Source organism: Prorops nasuta, unplaced genomic scaffold (genome assembly GCF_024137725.1).
Source record: "Prorops nasuta isolate Cenicafe-Biocafe unplaced genomic scaffold, Cenicafe_Pnas_1.2 PNAS00002, whole genome shotgun sequence".
In the NCBI taxonomy this organism is placed as follows: Eukaryota; Metazoa; Arthropoda; class Insecta; order Hymenoptera; family Bethylidae; genus Prorops; species Prorops nasuta.
In genome coordinates this window covers 269,950-285,917 of record NW_027116799.1, presented here as the reverse complement: position 1 = coordinate 285,917, position 15,968 = coordinate 269,950, and the positions used below count along the sequence as shown (strand labels likewise).

The 15,968-nt window shown below is 48.8% G+C and overlaps 1 protein-coding gene across 2 annotated transcripts in view; it reads right to left on the bottom strand.

The window, feature by feature from the left end:
- The window catches only part of LOC136775212 (LIM domain only protein 3-like), an 85,503-nt gene that overhangs the window by 23,196 nt on the left and 46,339 nt on the right, over positions 1–15,968 (bottom strand). The window lies entirely within an intron of this gene.

Genomic DNA, 15,968 nt, shown 5'->3' with positions numbered 1-15,968 from the left:
CCCCACTCCTCCGACCATCCCTTTCCCGAGGCACACACACACACACACCACCATCGCTCGCATAGGAGTAGCCTGCTGCTGCGACGCTCTTACCCCTCCGAGGCGAGCTCGCTGTCGCGCAATTTAGCCCCGCTCGAGGGTGGATTCGCGCGCGCGATTCGGACTGGTGTCGCGGCGCCACTCTCGCCACTCCTGCCGATTAGGCGGTGCACGAGTGCGAGTTACGCGGACCCTCTCGAGGGTCAATGTGTATTGTGTCACCGCGCGAGTCAATGCATTGTCCCTCGATACCAACAAGCGCGCCCCTCGAGCATTGTCGCGCGCGACAGGTTACACTCCAGCGATGAATATTAAAAATCTCCATTGTCAAGCGTTGTGCTAACGAAGCTTCGTCCTTCTCTTAACGATCGACGCGCTCACACTGATTCCTTCTTGTACAGTTACAAGAACGAACATTCGTACGACTCTTTAAAAATGCCAACTTAACGCTCGAGATTGATCATTCATTTCATATGTGTTCTCTGGTAGAGCTCGAAGCTTCTTCCTTATTATCAACGCGTAAAGAGAGAGATGGAATATACATACTATGGGAGGGTCGAGTTGTCTCGTAATTGTCGGGCCTTTATTCGGGTACCTTCTCAGCCGTAGGATCCGATAACGAGACGTCGTCACGGTTATACAGAGAGAGAGAGAGAGAGAGAGAGAGAGAGAGAGAGAGAGAGAGAGAGAGGTACATACCATAATGGAGCGCGCGAAGGCAGCGGAGAAACGTCAATCGAGAAACAGCCACGTAGGTTGGAAACGGGCTGTGCACGTTGGTGTCGCGGAATTTCACCCCGTCCGCGGGAATCAACCCCTCGCCACCGTGCGTCCTCGATAGGGGTGGAATATCCCCTCCGTTTAGAAGGATACCCCACCAGCTAGCCTCGGTTACCCCTACGAGGCCACACCTCCCATTACAAAAATTACACTGGTCGCTGATTTAGTGTTGTGCGGCGGCGGTTCTCAGGGGGTGCGCTGCTTCCAGAGGGTGGAGGCTAAGTAATGAAAGGGTTGCCAGCGGCAGCAGCAGAGTTGGCGGCGGCGGCGGTGCCGGCGGCTTCGAGAATCACGGAATCATTCGCCAGATTAAATTAGAAAGGCTACGACCTTTTTTCTCCCCCCCCCCCCCCCTCCTCCTCTTCAACAGCTGCCCGAGTCGCTATACCGGCGCGAGTTACACCTACGAGGAATCGTATAGCTGCCAAATGGATTAGGCTGTGCTTGTTTATTACTGCCTCCCCCCCCCCTCCTTCTTTGTCGATAGACTCTCCGCTTTTAATTACCGAGTGATTTATGACGAGTCGCTGATTAAATCGTCAAGGACTAGGTCACTCCCCGAATTGGCGCGATTCATGGTAAAAAATGCCCGTCTACCTTATTGGATTCCCTGTCACATTTTTATTTCACGTCACCTTCCCCACCCGGCTGCCTCCCCTCCACCTCCAACTTTCGCCCTTTCTCCTTCCTCGCTCACCCTCCCCACCCCTTTAACCGCTTCGCGCGTTCTCCGCGTTAATATCGGCGAAATTTTCATTTCGCGAAAGTGCAACGTTATAAATTTCAAATGCGCTTTAATGTAAGTGGACTGAGCCCGGGCAGCCACTGATAGAAATGGAGCGGAGGCACGAATGGAGCCGTGGTAACAACGCGCGCGCCCACTTTGTCGAATATTATTAACCAGCTTTCACCTATACACCCTGACTCTTCAAAGTATATTTATCTCTCTCTCTCTCTCTCTCTCTCTCTCTCTCTCTTCCTATATATATATATATATATATATTCTTCATACAGTCCCAAAGCACAGTGTGACCGGAGGATCCATAGAAAATTCACAGACGCATCGTAATCCGCAAAATGAGATTTTAGTAATTCAGAGATTTCTCTGTTTTTAGAGAGACGAGCCAATGGGAGATTCGAGGAGGCATTTTGACGAGTCGCCGAAGACGGAAAAACAATTGGCCGTATCGCGTCGAGGCGTAACGACGGCCAATTGGAAAATTGCCTGAATATTTCATCCACGGTATAGAATGTTTTATAAGTCGGTTATGTCGTAGGAAGGAGCGAATTAAAAGGCCACTAATGCGATCACGCGGCTAGAACCTTCCTCGCGAGAACCGTCATCGCGCTCTTGCCATTCAGCATCCGCATTCCCACGCGTACTACGCGAAGCTTTCGAAAGCTATATGCTGTTTTCCAGGCTCTGTTCAGGTTGTGTACAGGGTCCGTTGGCAGGGTGGTATTGGGTAGGTGGGGGGGGGGAGCCGCAGCCCAAATGGCGAGAGGATCTCGCAGAGAGTTCAAGAGCGAGAGAATCGACGAGAGAGAGAGAGAGGGCGTAGGGAAGGGGGACAAAGAGGGGGTGGAGCCGAGTACTAATCACTTCTAGGGACTTTAATGGAGGTTTTCTGTACGCCGTCTACTTTGTCCACGACTTATACTACTCTACCTCCACTGGAAGTGGAGTGTCTCGAAGAAAAAGCGAGCAGAGTACCGTTACGTGCATTAAACTAAACGGCACTTCGACTAGTGCTGCTTATCTCATGATAAAAACCTCCCGAGCCAATGCCGATTTCGCATGATAGCGATATCGGATTTTACCTGCGATATCTCTGGAAAACCCTAGGAGATTTACCGAGACTCATCCCTGCAGCGTATAACAGCAGACCTTTATACAACGAATTATAATCCTTACGAAAACATAATATTCCTATATTTGAACGCGACACGAGAGGCAAAGATTTAACTTTACAGACTATACATGTATACGCGGCAGCAGCACTGGCAGCTCCAATAACGTCCTCGTGGTGCTCTATAATGTGGTCTCGCAATTTTTCACGCATCAACGCAAACTCCCAGAAGCATCTTTGCTTTTTCCCCCGTCCCTCCAACCCCCACGGCGGTACCTACATGGAAAATGTATTTGCGAAAATTTGATGGCAAAGTTCGCCGCGGACAATTCCCGATATTGATATATCCCGAAGACTTTCCAGCGCTAGACAGGCCGGACGTTGGTGTAAGTATAGACGTCAAAACGACAGAAATTTGATCCGATCCGATTGGCAGTAGCAAAAAGGAAGGGCTCTATAATAAGATTGCATGGCTATCGGACACAATTTTTCCAAAGCTCCTGGCGCTAAACTTTAATGACTCTCTCTCTCTCTCTCTCTCCCTCCCTCTCTGTAGATTCTTTCTTTTTTCCCCCGGTACATAATACTATATACATATACATATATATGTATATACACAGAAAGAGACAGGGAACGCCGCGTTAAAAATCAAAATGCTCGAAAGAGGAGGAGTGGTTCTCGTGGGTATGGACAATTCGTGATATTGATATCCCGGAGAGTCTCCGGTAGCAGACAGGATACGGTGGAGATGAAGGAAGAGGGAGATGGAGGGGGAAGGGTTGGGGGTTTGTGGAAAACGTCAGAGGGAGAAAGGAAAAAGAAATGAAACGGTTTCGGGACTTTCGCCTCGGAGTGCATCTGTCCGTCCTTTTCCCTCCGGCGGCAGTGGAACAGGGTCAGCATCCTTTGCCAAGGGAGTAGGAGTAAAGGAGTAGGATGAGGAGGAGGAGGTGGTGGTGGTGGTGGTGTGGGAGAGGGGACGAGAAGGGTGGATTTATTATGCATGGGGCTGATGTATCGGACATCAGGCACCGTAGCTGGCAGGACCGGTGAGTGGATCGGTGGGAGAGAGGGGTGGTGGCCGTGAAGGGAGGTAGACGTTACTCTCGAGAGTGGACCGAGAAAGGATGACGGAGGATAAGAGGAGGATGGAATAAGGGAGTGGAAGCTCTCTTCGTCGTTAGCGCACCCCTTACCAGCCCTCCATCCACTCTCTATCTTCCTTCCATCCTTTCGCGAAAGCTTTCACTCCCTTTCTCCCCTCGCCCCGTCGCCCCTCTCAACCACATGCACACACACACACACTCACACACCAAGGAAGGCCCGCGCCCGCGCGAGCGAACCCCGATGGATGTATTCCCGTCTGCCACCCCCCTCCCCCATCCTCCTACATCCCGATCGACCTTCGGACTTATTACTTTGCCAGCGACGTCACGATAGATTGAAAACAGCCGGGAGAGGGGCTCCTGGCCCGGGGTGGAAAGGGGCTCGCTCGTGTTTATATGCGCGGCTTAATATCGCAACGTCGACCCCGCACCCGCTAGGTCACCAATTCACCTCGGAAACTCCTGGGTCATTTTCCCCGCGCAGGTTAAACGTACAAATTGCAACCTTTGTGCCTTCCTCGCACGATTTTCAAATAAGCGTCGTAAAAACGATACGATATTCCGGCTTATTTACACGCGATGGATCTCCATCCGTGCAAAAATTATACGTTTTCTTTTCCGCGATATTATATTCCCATGCCGACTTTTCTTCCTGCAATTGATAGTCCAGTGTATTTGTGGCGAAAGAACGAAACTGATATAAAATTTGATCCACGCTGCTGGAACAATTGTACTTTAGAATTGCGTGGCTACGATTCTCACGGAGACCAAAGTTTGTCCTAATCGAGTAGCATTCGGTCCCTGTCACACAAATCCAAATACACCTATATATATATATATATATATATATATATTATCGTTCCTAACGATTTGCGCCGCGCGATATCGAGACGATCGCGTGTATCCCCTTCGGACAGTCGGGCAAAATTATTTCGAGTTCCTACGTATATATATATATATATATATAGCAGAGCATCAGGAGAAAAATCGGGGGTGATAAGGCAGTGCAGTGTCGACATTAGGAACGTTGGAAAACTATAATAATGGCGTAGCTGCAAAGAAAATGCGGATTGGAAATCATGAGTTATTCATGAGAAGGAGGACCGGCAGTAAAAGTGGATAGAGTCCTGGGAGGAGCACGAAAAGACTAATCGAGCGAGGAACCACCCCTTCAAACACGAGCTGTAATCGAATTTCGGTCGATCGATCTCCGGAAAAGTGTAAAAAAAAAAGAAAAGAAAGAAGGAAGGGGGAGAGGAGAGGAGAAGGAGGGTTGGTTCGACTCGAGGGTGGGGGGAGGGGGGGGGGAGGCAGAGCGACAACGACGAGAAGCGGAATGGAATGGAAGTTGAAAGAAAAACAGAATCGCGAAGCAGGTTGAAGTTGCAGCGGATTTTGGAAAGGACTGGATGGCATCGATACTCGCGTGGCACAGATACTAAGAGCTTTTCTGGGAGAGTAGGGGTCCATTAGCCGACTCGGCTGTCTTCTGAGTCCATTACAAGATGAGCCGCCATCCCCCAGAGTGAGCTACCCTCCTTTTCCAACTTGCCCAGCGATACGTTACATTCTATAGTTACTATACACAGGCCAGCTCGCCCTTTATCCCCTCTAGCCACTCTCATCCCTCCCCTATACGCCGTAAACTCTCCCCACCTAAATCACCCCCTCCTCCCCCCTCCAAACCTACCGTTAGCTCTCACCCCCACCCTCTCCTCCTCCTACATGGTCCAGTCTTTTAATGCTTTTTCTTGAAAATTGCCAGAGTAAGAGGTTTTACGTCTCTCTCCATTACCCCTTACTCTCATCTTCCTTATTGTGCATCGACCCTTTTGATTTTCTTGAAAATTTACCCTCTCTCTCTCTCTCTCTCTCTCTCTCTCTCTCTCTCTCTCTCACCATCCCTCGAAACCTTTCACTCTTTGAGGTGAAAATCCCGATAGTACTATACACGCCTATATATATATATATATATATATGTGTGTGTGTACCTGTACTCCCCGTGATTTCCTCGCGATGAGTTAAAATTTATCTCCCTGATATTTCTCGATTTAGCCGACATCGAGCTGGCATTGGGCGGGGGATAGGGGCGAGGTTCGAAAGGTCAGAGTTTATGGGCGCTTAAGGAAGCTAGGAGTATGCCAAAAAAGGAGAGGAGGCGCGCGCGCGTGCGAAGGTAGCATTTCCTCCGGCATTATTCGCGATAAAGTGTGTAAAGGTGGAATGGAAGGGGATAAAGCCGGGCTACTTCGGATACTTAAACTAAGAGCATGGCCACTGCGACGTCCCTTGATTTATTCACTCCGTGAATTTTTTACCACCCTCCGACCCCCGTAAAGCGGACCTACATGTCCCAAACCGAGTTTCCATTTGACGCGACGATCCAGCATCCGAGGCTGCTGCTGGACCTCTTTTGAGCTTCCATTACCATCCGCCTGTTTTTCCCAGCGACTAAACACCTACCCATCGAAAGCGTTGCTCGCTTATTTATTCATCCATCCCCCCCTCTCTCTCTCTCTCTCTCTCTCTCTCTTTCCCCTTCCCCCGAGCAGTGCTGCACTTACCATTCCTATTATATTCGAGCGAAATTCCACAGTGTTACAGAGTAGCGGGCCGCAAAAATTTAATATCCATGCGGCAAATCATAGGGATTGTCAATCAAGCTCGGTATCCGCGAATTGTTGGCGAGCAATAATTTCGAAAAATGCAATAATAGTGCGTCCGGAACGGTAATGAATAAATTGCTGAGAGCCCGTCTGTACACACCGATAATACGAAGAGGTAGGCAGGCATGTGGGGTGGATGGATATTGCTTAGCGGCGACTGGAGAAACCCCTCTTCTTTCCTATATTATTGTCCCCAACCCCTTTAGTCTCTCCGTCTAGCGAGAGCCTCGAGCCGCGCACGAAAGGAACCAGAACGGTACACATTTTCCTCTCAAACGGATAAAAATGGACTTTTTCGAGCAGCTGAAAAAAAATTTAGCAATCGAGTGTCGAGGAGAGGGGGAAGAAATCGATGATCGTTAAACGAGGGAGAAACTCGAAACTACGCTGGGATTTGTTTGATCCACCCGTGACTCGAAGACCTTGCTAGGAGGAGCGAGTAACTCGGCCCGGCAGCGATATGAGTGAGATGCCTACCCGCACCATTCGACGCCAATAATTGCCTTATTGACATTAATAAAACGAGCCGGGAACCGGCGGCTACGTCATCACGTTATATGAAAAAAAAAAAAAAGAGGAAGAAGAGAGACGAGAAGAGAGGGACTGCGCACGTCTCTCTCTCTCTCTCTCTCTCCATGTGAAACGCGATATGGCCCAAAGGTCATCGACCCCGGTGGACTCGAAAAATGCACGCGCGATGACGATACGTCCCAGTGCGTCAATCGTCATCGAGACTATACAGGATACAATCGCCGAATCATCCGTTTCCCTCCGACACCGCGCAAAGCATCCGGAGAGAAAGCGCAGTAAAAAGCGCCGGACGACGCAATCTTCGCCATCCTTTTTGTCCCTCGGCGAAGAATAAAAATGTCCACCACCCGAACACCGTTTTATTCCCATGCAGCGTTTCCTGCGGCCCTCCGGAGCAAGGAAGGGGTTAGAGGAAGGCTCGCGCGCGCGTGCTTGGCGGGGGCCGTAAAGGGGGCGGTCCAGGGCTATATTTCACGTGTGTTTTGCGCGCGAACAAACTTTCACAATATCCCGTTGGATAACGAGCTTGTTTAACTGCGTATTACCGTTCCCTGCCAAATTGACGCCGAGTGAGCGCGGAGAATCGCAAAGAGCGCGCGCGCACTCACGTCTTTCCGTGCAAATTAAAAATTCGATAAGCGCGTATTTGCGCTTGTCTCGTATTAGCCGCCAGGCAAGACTCATATTACGACGCGTCGGAAGGAGAGGATATTAAAAAGAAAAAGAGGGAAAAAGGAAGATAAAAAGTGGGAAAAACGGGATTCTATCGGGACCACGTGATATTGCATCCTGTCATTCACACCGAGATATATATGAAAATTCTTCGGCGCGAAAATACCGACGTATCCTCCCCTCCGCCTTGGAGCTATTTAATTTGATTGGGCCGACAAAAACATATATAATGCATATTATATGGATGAAAAACGCCGCCGCGTTTCTACATATATCGAGATTACGGGATGCGGTGTGCGGGACGGGTGTTCCGCAAAATCATCGAAATTACGAGAAATTTCTTGGAAAAAGGTAACGCGACGAGTGTGTTTGCCCGCGCGTGGACCAGAGTGAGTAAAGGAAGGTAATAACGGTGGAGGTTGAAAGGGAGAGGGGGGAAGAGAGAGAGAGAGAGAGATACGCGCGCGGGCGTAGCTGCAGGATAAGGACAAGGCAGGGCAGAGAAGTGGATGGCAGCGATATTTCACGGGTTTCGCGTGCGGGCGAACTTTAATAATATTCGTTCCATCAGGTATGGCCGGTCTCATATTAAGTCGGTCCGTCGTAGACGAGGCAGAGGGCAAGGGATGCTGCGCGCCGGAGAAAAGAGGCGGCGGTCCAGGGGGGATGAAGAGGTGGGCAGGGGGGGAGGAGGGGAGAGGCAGAATGAGACGTGTAATAAAGTGAGTTTTTAATTTCCACCGGTAGCGGTGGTTGGCCCCGAAGGGGTAGAGGGCTCGCCCCGTGGCCGGGGCTCGTGGGCTGTCGGCTAGTATTACTAGATAAATCACCCAACAGGCAATAACCCCCTTCATACCGTGTACCCGCCAACCTCCGGACCCAAGCGGCTATACCTCCTCCTAGCTGCTACATCGTGTATATATATGTGTGTGTGTGTGTGTGTGTGCCATGCTCCATGCCACGTCGCGCCATGCTATACCACATAGCGTCACCTCACCTCCCCCCCCCCCTCCCCTCAACCTTTTTTACCCCCTAAGACTCCCACCACACATTTTCCTTCCGGAACCTGCACCATCACCTATATATATATATATATATATTGATATAGCCCTCTCGCTATACTCTGCCAATCGACCTGCTTCCATATTAAGGACCTTATTCGCAAAAGCAACGTCCGATTTTCGACACGCTTAATAACGTTAAACCAGCAACGTGGTCGATCCTTGATTCAGCAGCAGCAGTAGCAGCACCATATTGGATTTCCTATTGGCACAGGCTCACCGTTCAATCCTCTTTTAAAACGCGCCACGGCATCGAGCTGTACTCTATTGGCTAGAAAAACATGACTTAAAGCCGCAGCTCTCGAGCAATTTCGTTGGGTCCTCTACTGGCTATTCCAGACCATGCACCACCCTGCGAGAGCTCTCCTCCCTTCTTTCTTTTAATTATTCTATTTACGGGATATCCGCCTGTCACGCGGATGAGAGCATTATCGAGCATTTTAACGTTTTATGGAACGAAGCGTCCTTCGTAGCTGGGGTGGATTCTAATGAGATGAGTGCAGTTCGATGTGTAAATTAAGAGTGGACTGATGGAGGAATATCAACGCTAGAGAGCCAACGACACTTTGAACTCTCGACTGGCCATTCCACGTCAGCTTAAACGCGGAAAAACTTTTTTTTGTTCTAACGGCCATTGAACTTGGTACTTTGGCCGGTTCCTGGTTCGAGACGCGCTAATGCGCTCTGAATAATGTACGTCACATTACCGGAACAGCAGCGATCGTCATAAGCACAAGTTTATAATTCAAAAGTTACTCTAGTCGGTTGCCGTGCACTGAAACCCGTACGGTTATCGCGTTATAATTTACCTATTCCTGCGATGGGCAAAAAAAGAAAATGATCGATCGATGTTCGACAAGCTTAGAGAATCCTCTGGGTAAGATTGTTATCGTTCAATTTTCATTAAGAAATGAGAAGATTTTCCTTCCATTCAAACGGCGGACGATTTACTCGGGCGTAAGGAAATTCTTTGGAGGGGCGGGGGGGGGGGGGGGGAGGGGGTATAAATGAGCTGTAGTAGAATTTTATTATCGACTGTACGCGTTTTGTGTGTGTGTGTGTGTGCGCGCGCGGAGAAGGGGATGTTGAAGGTGTGGGAAAAGAGTTATAGGAATTTGGAGAGCGTAGAGGCAGCTGGGGGCAGCCGGGGTAGGAATGGAGTTAGAAGGAGGTCAATTTGGGTAGCACGTGCAGCGTGAAAATTTCCTTCGAGAGACGTTCCACTCGCGAGGAACGCACCAAGGGGTAAATTCCAACGGTCTTACTACGAATTTGGCGAACAATTGTCCAAACATCGACCAGCGAACGAGCGCGTCTCAGAATCTACGAGCCAATATTTGTTCTCCTCGACCAAACACACGCTCCGCCAGCAAAACGCGTGGGACCGTAAAATTTTGACAGGATATCCCGACCCGCCCCTTCGGGACTCCCTCAGGATAACCTGAGAAAATACAAGAAGCCCCGAGAGGATACAACACCCGTAAGTCCTGTCGACAAATTAATGTCACCGGATTACGGGAACAGACCGCTCTCTGGCAAAGATTTTCAGCCTTTACAAATTTATTTTTACGATCTACTTCCTTCACGACCACAATAGCCGAAACACATCTCACCTATAATCGCGCGGTTCGATCGTAGTTCGAGAAACTATCGAAATACACTCAAAGAGCTTTATTTCCTCGATAAATCATTCCATTTCTCACAACTGTGTCGGTTCATCAAACTCCAATTGAAAATAATGAAAAAAGAAGAAGAAATGAGAAACGCGTAAAGTTTACTTTTCATGGATCAAAGTGCTCATATGTGTATACGAAGAATGAGTTTTAACGGATGAAAGCTTTCCCTGCGTGGAAAGGAGGGGGAGGGGGGATGAGTAACGTTAAGACTGGTAGATTAGCGGTTTTAATGTGGCTCTTCCTGCCAGAGAGCCACTGTGTGGAAGACGAGCTGGCAACTTGACTCTAAACTTCTTTAGAAACGAAGGACATCTGGAACGTATCTCTCAGCAGTTCTTCTCTCTCAAAGACGTGTTAGAGAGAGAGAGAGAGAGAGAGAGAGAGGGAATGTCACAGGGTTCCCCCACCAGAAAATTCAACGGTGCAACATGGCACCCGGCTGTCTCCACTACATCAGCAGGCCAACCCGCGGACGTTTTCGTGCAATAAACGAAGCCCACGAATCGCTTTAAGCTACACGGAGGAAACTGAAAGGACGTAAGGAGATTAGTTTTACGAGGAACCTTGCGTCTCCTAATTCCCTCGTGCCATTGCCATCGCCACGAAAAGGCCACGCGTGTAGGAATTTATGGAAAGTATCGTGTTAGAATTCCCGACGTGTCGCGAAAAGCTCTGTTGGCGTGGGAATTAATTCTGAGAAAATGAAATAAGGTAGAATGGAAATTTTACAAGTGTATTTTGGGAGGGGGGGGGGGGGGGTGGGGAGGAAGGTAGAGAGATAGAGAGAGAGAGAGAGAGAGAGGCAAGTTAAGGTAATCCGAGTTGACGATGAATCGTTTATGGGCAGCACGTGTTCGCAGACGGGGGTCTTACAGGGATCTTACTGCTTGTACTCTCCTTAATTATCGTTTGGTAGTCCATTAGTCTGCGCTAAGCCAGCCTGCACACCGCCGCGGGAGGTCCCGCAACATTACTTGTCCTTCTCCGAGTGTCAACTCGCTTAAGATATTCCAATATTTTTTTTTACGATTCCACTGGAGAACCGAATCCACCACGCACTTTTCCATGCCTGTCCAAAAATATCTAACAGAGTCCCATAGATGAAAACAGTTACTCGGTATGCATTGGTCGAATTCGACGCGATTATGGTTGTGCCTGTACTACGATGAAGAATTCCCCGAAGAAAAAATTATTCCATTCTACGATTAATCAAGCCAGTGATGAATCCAGCAAATTTAGCGACGTTGAAGAAGAGGAGGAATCAGTAATATATATATAAGGAAGACTGAGAGAGAGAGAGAGAGAGAGAGAATAAGGCCTTGGGGGGAATAAGGAGTAAAAAAGGCTGGTCCAATTTTCAGGGTATTTTCATTGAGATCCGGGGGCGCGACAATCGCTCATTAACACATTTTTTCGCGGTACCAGGTTAAATTACATTGACTGGGCCTGGCATTCTGCAGAGGGGATTGCATTTAAATAAAAAGACACGGTGACCCGTTCGACGGGTGGTATATACTATATATATATATATATCTGGATTGTAGCAGACTAGGGGACGTGGTGGGGTGTGGAGGAACGGTGGGAGGGGCGAGTGTTGAAACTGCAGGCCCGTTCGAGGGGGTTCCCGGGGGTTGAGGGGTCAAATGGCGGGCAGAATGCGCGGTGATTGCTGGAGGGCCGCATAATTGCACCCTTTGTGGTGCAATCAGCGCCGCAACTTGGCCGGCGCCTCTATCACCCCTCGCTCTGTCCCGGCCTCACACCCCTCTCTCACCAGCACTATCGAAAAGCTCCGCACACTGTCCCAATCAGCCCTTAAATATCGCGTTACTTAAATACATCCATTGTCCACAATGAAAATTCTTCCGTCTCTCCACCACTGATCCACCATCACCTTCAAATTATCTCCATTCACTTTCGCATAATATCGGAATATTTATGGATCCTCGCGCTTCTTATATTTCTTCACTTCGCTCCAGATTAGTTATCCTTGAATTCTTCTTATTCATCGATTCAACGAATTTCGTGCACGTACCGCACTCCTGCGGTACCACGGCATTTGGATCAGACATTTTCCACGATTTTTATGGGATTTTTCCCAGGAACAATTTATTGTTTTACAAAATCTTCAAACTTTCCATTTTTTTCTTCCTTCACACTCGCGTCGAGCACTGCAATTGCCGCCTGCTTTAATTCGGGAAGAGGGATATATTCGCGAGGGACGATTTATAGAGTTAGGATGAAAAAGAAACTGGCGCGGTGTTAAATATTTGTTTAAGGTTGCGCGCGCGAATGTGTAATAGCTAGAGCAAGAGCTATATTAAGATTGTATTATACCGTATTCGTGGCGTTGTACGTATATATGCTTCTCCCCGAGTTCACCGTGATGGATGCATCATCGTGCGGAGAATATCGTAATTTCTGACTAATGGAGATGAACAGCTTCCCTCCGAGTTCCTCGCCGCTCCGCAAACCTCGATATACGTTTAAACGGGTCGAGCCGAGGCCTACGCTATTTTGCAAATTGTAAGACGCGCCGGAGGAAAGAATGAAACGAGCAAAGCGTTCGTCGCCTGTGATGTTACTGTACGGCGCGGGACGCTGCCGATGGTGCCACGTTAAAAGAGAGAGAGAGAGAGAGAGAGAGAGAGAGAGAAAAAGTTTGACGAGTTAATCGAATCGACAGCGGGAGAATTCACGGGATCTGGATGACGCGACGGGTTGAAATACGTGTCCGTAATTCCGATAGGGAGTTGCTATTATTTCTAGGCCGGATGGCAGGACAGTGCGAGAGGGAAAGCGGACAATTAGGCACAAAAGGCTCGCCGACATCCGCGTCGAGTCGTCGAAATATCTCGTTAGTCAAAACATCCTGCGGCCAAAAAGCACACGTTGCCAGGCCGCGCAAGCGCACGTGCACGCGTGTTTATCTTGCCGAGTCTCTCTCGTATTAATTTGCCGGTCCGAGCGCGCAAAGATCACAAGAGAAATCCGCAGCTGTTCCCTCCTATCCTCTATGTAGGACCTCGCCACCACGTATATTCTTCATTTCCGCACGTTTAGCACCTAAAACTCCGAGAGGACATTTGCGATACACATGCACGGTTCATTCGATGCTTGCAATTGAAATTTCTTGCAACTCTCCTAAGCTATCGATGATATATGTGTGTGTGTACAGAGAGCAGCGCTTGCTGTGAATTATCACCTCCCATCAAACACCCCCTTGTGATCCTGTAACTCGGTGCAGCGATTATGCAGCGCGAAAATCTTTTAAAATCAACTTTGCTCTCACGCAACAAGATGGAATGACCCGCTTCCCGTCCACTCCGGTGCTAATGGACGATGTTTGCGTGCCAAAGCCCCTTTACGACTTTCTTTCCACGTAGCTTTCCCTTTCCTCCCAGTACCCCCTAATGAGAGATGATTTTCAATCTCGGAAGATAAGGTGTAACGGAATTAAAACGTCGATATAATTAGAGAGAGAGAGAGAGAGAGAGAGAGAGAGAGAGAGAGAGAATCGATATATACATATAGCGGAATGATATTTTCGAAGCAAAGATCGAACGTTTGATGGATCGATATGGAATTGGAGAATGTCGAGGCATTAATTGACAGTGCGTGCTAATTGATTAACCCGATTGGTTAGGGGAGCAGAGAAATGGATTAGTCGCATTAAAATTGCTAAGTGGTTCCTCGGTGGAAAAGTTTCTTCGCGAAACTGTAATGGTCTTTCGCATTTTCGAGCTCGTTCCACCTGGCGGACAGTGGATAAATTCACGTGATTGAGAGCCACTGGAGCTTGCAGCTTGCGACACGACGATGCCATTACCGCGCCGACCTTTCTCTCCTCTCTATCTCACTTTGGCTCTCTGTCCCCCTCCGACTCACGAGTCTCCCGCTCTGTCTGCGCAGCCCGGAGAGTCTTGAATTATACAGGCAGCGCCACTTAAAATAATACACCCGGTATAAACTGTGCATCAGCGCTAAAAGCTGTCATTTTCTGTAAGCCGGAATTATGGAGATTCCGCGGCACCGTTGTCGTTCTTGCTCCGGTGCGTTCTCGTCGTTACTGCGCGTGAAAGGGGCCCAAAGAAAAAGGAAAGAGAGCTCTGGCACTGTCGTCAGAAAGCACCCCCCCCCCCCCTCCCCTTCCTTCCTACCTAGCCAGTCCCTGGAAGAGGGTGGTCCGGGCTGTATGCATTATCCCCCGCGCATTCCGTTCAACGGCGGGTCGACCTGGATAATTAAAGAAGACCAAAAGAGCTGGCTCCGAGCTTTGGCCTCCCGATTTGCGAACAATACCCCACAATCGACGACCCCGAATCCCAAAGACAAAATTCGATATCTCGCTTATACTTGTTTTTACCATTTTTTACCCAATGGATTATACGACAGAGTTTCTTATAAATTCCCCCCCCCCCCCCTCCTCCTCCTCCTCCTCCTCCTCCTCATTTCCCAATTATTTTACCGTTCCGCGATTCCCTGATAGCGCACATGTTCGGTGGATGCCTGGGAATATTTGTGCCATACGGCTTGCTGACCAGGGGTATAAACGCTACGCAACTTTCAATTGAATTACAATTCGTTATATCAAGAGTATAAACACGGCTTTTCGGAGGGTGACTAAAGAACGCAGGAAAGACGAGGTACCAAAGAAATAAAATACTATCGGAACTCGGGTTTTCTCATTAGCGCCTAGAAAATAATCTTATTTCTCGCGCGTGGTCCCTTTTTTTCCTATTTTCTTCTCCTTCTTTACACGTCAACGCAGGGCTGGCCGTCCAAGTGGATGATACAATGATTCGAGAAATTAATTAATTAACAGAGCTGATATTGCTAGTGCTATCTAATTGGATTTATACTCAATATATTGCTTCGCATACACAGAGCATGCCCACCTATATGTATATATATACATAAAATACACAGTTCATGTGCAAATCGCGCATCCATTTGAAAATTGCGAGAAATCGAGAACGCTCTCGCAATTAAATTTCCACGGGATCCTCTCGCGGTCTCGCCAAAAAGACTTGACTTAGAGATGAAATGGATTGGTGGGTGGGAGAGGGGCGGGGGATTCCTCAAAAGGATAATTTTATTACGTCGTATGATTGATTAACGGTAACCGTGTGCGACTTCTCGTACACGAGCAATAAGATATCGCACGGCAGAACGAAATTTCAATTACGCTCACATTAGGAGATAGAAAGGGGTGTGTGGGAAGGGGGAAGGGATGAAAGTGAGAAAGGAGAGAGGGGGAGAGGGAGGAAGAAGCAAAACGGTGTCTGGCCATTATTCGCGACGCTCTCGTTACTTTTGAATGTACTGTTGTCTGCAGATAAAAAATAATCCATCGTGGACCAGCTGCCGGAGACATATTCCAGAAGTCGCGTTTTAATGGGGGCTCATTATAACCGTTGCTCTTAACGTAACTAACAGCCGAGCCACGTCACACGAGTGCTGCCTGGGAGGGTCGAGGGGCGGCGGCGGCGGGGGATGGGGTGGGGGGGGGGGGGGGAGGTAGGGAAGCAGATTAAATTCATTACTTAACTTGTTTGCTCGCTCCGTTCATTCGCCCGCGCGTGAG